The 4710-nt window shown below is 37.2% G+C and overlaps 1 pseudogene; it reads left to right on the forward strand.

Annotated features, from left to right (window-relative positions):
- The first annotated feature begins 3579 nt into the window (after nucleotides 1-3579).
- LOC140840769 (pentatricopeptide repeat-containing protein At2g34400-like) lies at nucleotides 3580-4427 on the forward strand (annotated as a pseudogene).
- Nucleotides 4428-4710: the final 283 nt, after the last annotated feature.

Here is a 4710-nt window from a genome sequence, read left to right on the forward strand (position 1 = left end):
TATTTCTCACCAGAGTTATCCGGTTGTTGTTGTGTTTGTATGTGTGCATAACAACAGGTGAGACAATATCAGGAACAAGAAGAGGATGAGAGATTACAGTTAGCGTGGAGATCCGGGCCCAGAAATAGAATATGACTCAACACTTGATGTATAGATGTTAAACCCTAGTTTGACATCAAGATATGTTGTACAAGACTTGTACTTTTAGGTTGATATGTATATCAGACTGATTACATTACGTTTGCGCATTTGTATTTTTTTTAAGGTTGATATGTATATCAGACTGATTACCTTACGTTTCCGCATTTGTATTTTTTTTAAAAAAAATATTTATGTCCCACATTACTTAATTGTTACATTTGATATTAATAACGATTAAGAAAATGAATTAGCGTCCGGGTCCCCACAGCTGCTGCCACTCTCAAATCTGAGAGGGGGTTGCTATGGTCTCAGTGCTGGAGGAATATAGGAAGCTCCTTTCTTTCTAATCGGACCGGCTTCAGCTCCTTTGGCTCTGTTCAGAGCATCAGCAAAATTATTGGGTCTCCCGGTGTTCACCAATGTAAAGATCTCGGGATTCAGCCCATTGATGAACTAATCAGCAACAGCTTCCTCATTCTCAGCAACATATGGAGCAAATCGCAGCTAAGTAGAGAACTTGGCCACATACTCTTCAATATTCAATTGACCCTATCTCAAATTTGAAAACTCTGCACCCTTGTCCTTCCTGTACGACACTGGGAAGAATCTTTGATAAAATTCAGTTTTAAAGACGTTCCAAGTAATATTTGTACCTCGATGCTCCAACGCTCTCTTGGTCGTAATCCACCAGTTCTTTGCAACGTCATGCAACTAGTGACCAATCAGTCTGACTCGGCGCTCATTTGAGTAATCCAAGGACTCAAACTCCATTTCGATATCATCTAACCAACATTCACAGCCAACAGAAGTCTCTTTTCCTTTCAAGGTTGGCGGTTTGAACGACTGAAACCTCTTAAGTAGCGTTTCCATCGGTGTTGCTGTCGTAGAGGTACTGCCCTGTTCTGGGATTCATCGAGGAGGCATATCTGATTATCAAAAGGATTAGTAACCCAATACAACAAATCTGTTTCAATTCAGTCCCCTCTCCGATCATCTTATTGTTGATCAAGAATCGGTTTTGATTCATTCTCAAATAATACATATTACCAATCAAATAAGATAAATCAAGTAACATGTATTTCAAAGCAGTAAAACATGATGTGATGCTAGCATGTAAAAGCAAGGAAGAAAACTCAATCTACCCCGCTCACTAGCTTCTATCTCATCTAAGGAACCTACAGTCCTGGAACTTACTGCTCTGATACCACTTGCTGCGGGAACCCGGACGCTAAATTATTTCTTAATCGTCTTCGGGAATAATTTGATCAATTATAATAAACATGGTCTAATTTTTTTTTAAAATACAAATGCGGAACGTTGTGGAATCACTCTGATATACATATCAAAAGTAAAGTACATGTCTTGTACTCAATACATTAAATCAAATAGGGTTCAACTACTATATATCAAGTGCTGAAGCCTATCTACTTCTGATCTGGATCTCCACGCTAACTTGTCCTCTCTCATCCTCTTATTGACCTTGATCATGTCCCACCTGTTGTTATGCACACATACAAACATGACAACAGCTGGATAACTCCGGTGAGAATATAATCCTAGTATAAACAATGAATAAATGCAATCATATAAAAACATATATAAAAGCATAAACACTCATCAATAACATGTATCAAATCTGAAAACATGAATCGATATAAATCTGTAAATCAACTAATGACTCGTCATCTCAGACTCGACTCATCTCTAATCTAGGGATCCCGGTTCCTGAAAATTGGCACATATATCGAATCTCAGCGATAGGAGTCGATCTACTCCTAAGAAACATCGAAATAATTCAATTATCCAGTGTTTTGTCATATCCGCCAAAGACTTGGCATATCTGCCAATTACTAGGCATCTCCGCCCATGACTCAATATACGCTCTGCTATAAATCAATAGACTAAGCATATCAATCTAATGAATTGCAAACATCAATGCAATAAAGTAAAGTATGTGTTTTTGGGAAGCTCGAGTCCAGTTGCAAACATCAATGCAATAAAGTAAAGTATGTGGTTTTTGGGAAGCTCGAGTCCAATCTGACTCGAGTCGATCTCCCGGATAACATTGATTTATACATTTCTTTCTATCAATCTGACTCTGTCGAAGTCTCGGATTCAAAGCTTGTCAATATCAATCTGGCAATGACAATCGAATATACTGTATAAATATACCATTCAAATCAAGACATCTCAGTCTTATCAAATTCTGAAGGCAAGATAGTATAATTCCATAGTACCGGTAATACAAATAAGTATATACCAATCTCAAAAACTTATAATCGATCGATAAACATAATCTCATATCAAATCTCAATCAAATCCATTCCAAAAATCAAACAATTTCATACAGTATCTGTTCTTCAATCCGCTTTCGATTATACGATGATAATAAATCAAGAACACTATATATGAATCATATCTGATTCCTTCAATGTCATATTTTCAAATCATAACAAAACGTAGTACAACTTACGTCCGTGTGAAGCTCTTGACAAGAGAGGTATATTATTGAAGTCGGATTGAAATTCTGACGGACGGATCTTCCGCAAATCGCATATCTCAAAAATATGAAGAAACTCTCAAGAAGTTCTCTGAATCTTTCCTTTTCTTTCCATTTTTTCAAAGGAATGAGGTTATATATATATCCACTTGCATGTAAAAGAAATGTGGCTTACTCTACTTGAATTTCAGTCGGCGCTCGGACGGTCGAAAACTACCGCTCGGGCGCGGAACGTTCTGTCCGAATACTTGGCTTGTGGTGCACTGGCACTCGGGCGGTCATATTCTACCGCGCGGGTGCCAGACTTTCTGTCCGATTACTCATCTTGTTGAACACTGGCGCTCGGGCGGTCATTTTCTACCGCTCGGACGCCAGACGTTCTGTCCGAATATTACATAACTCGTATGCTTTACCCAATCTGGTCTCGGAGTGGTCTAACTATAATCACATCAATTCATAATCAATAATCTCAGATTATCAGAATACAAATCTCGGGCATTACAATAAATTAAATAATGGTTATTTAATTTAATATATATATATATATATATATATATGTATATATATAAATTTTATATGATGATATAAAATATGTGTATATATGGTATTAATATATCATGTGTTACCAAAAGTTGGTAAATACATTATATATTAATAATATTAAAATTTAGTATAATGAAACATAGAGTGGTAATACCACAAGGACTCTTAGTCCTTGTAGGAAGAAATTTAGGCCATCTTGTGTTCTTCCGCCGCCGCACCGTCGTCGCTGCACCGTCTCCGAATTTTGGAAATTTGAAGGCTGTAGTCTCAACGCACAAATCGATTGCAATTTCTAGTTCGTAATGATTTACGAGAGACGACTATCTCCACTTTAAACACGAAATAGTTTGGATTCCAAGCGTAATATACGCACATGTATAAAATCTTAACACCCTATGAATGATTTTATACATACTACGCCCAAGGACCGTTTTGAATGTCGAAACGTAAAATTTTTAACTTCCGCTGCACCTTGGATTCGTGAAAACGGTGACCCAACAGTGTCTTGGACTAATATAATTTGTGGGTATTCTTACGATGGGAAGATTTTAGAGGATGTTAATTTGTTTAAAAGAATGAGAGTGGAAAACATAAAGCTAATGAATTCACTAGGAACTCAATCATTGTTGGGCACACCGTGAATGGAGATTGTGATGATGCTTTTAACTATTTTACTAGAATGACAGAAGAATGATTTGTTCCTGATTTGCCTATTTGGAATGGAATGATTTCAAGATTTGTTCAAAGCCATAAGTTTGGTGAAGCAATGGTGTTGTTTCACAATATTTTGGTTGCAGGAGTTTGGCCTAATCCAATGACTATGACAGAGCTATTCGCTGCTTGTGGAATCATCGGTTCAGTCTATATGGGTAGAGAAATTCATTTCATGATATATCTAATGGAAATCTATCTCGATGTATTTGTGAGAAGTGCCCTTATTGATATGTACTTAAAAAGTGGGAAAGTTAAAGATGCTTTCAATATTTTCAACACAACGTATACCAAGAATGCACCTCCATGGAATGCTATGATCAGTTGTTATGGGAGGCATGGGATGTTAGATTCTGCTTTCAAACTTTTTGAAAAGATGCAATTTAAATTCTGCTGAAAAGATGTTACTCTGAATGATGGCATTTGTGCTTGTAGCCATGGTGGCCAAGTCGAGAAAGGTGTGGATTTTTTTACGTCCATGGTTTCGTATAGTTTCGTAGCAAACCATGTCAGGGCCCGTGCACTTAATTAATATTTAATTACCACACAACAAGGATTAAATGGTGTAAACAGCGAAAACGAGTTTAAAACGTTAATTTGGGCCTACAGAAATTTCGGCATGACCTCCCCGTAAGTAGGACATCCCAAAAATCTCAAAACACAACAACAATAATATACGCTCGAAAATATCATCAAGTTCACAATCAGCCACACAAACATCCTACAGCCGCACTGGCCAGGACTAGACACAACAAACCACAAATAAAATCCAAACCACATAAAGACATCACCATACAGCTACACAGGGCATCTCC

The sequence above is a fragment of the Primulina eburnea genome, chromosome 9, assembly GCF_022965805.1.
Source record: "Primulina eburnea isolate SZY01 chromosome 9, ASM2296580v1, whole genome shotgun sequence".
Classification (NCBI taxonomy): Eukaryota; Viridiplantae; Streptophyta; class Magnoliopsida; order Lamiales; family Gesneriaceae; genus Primulina; species Primulina eburnea.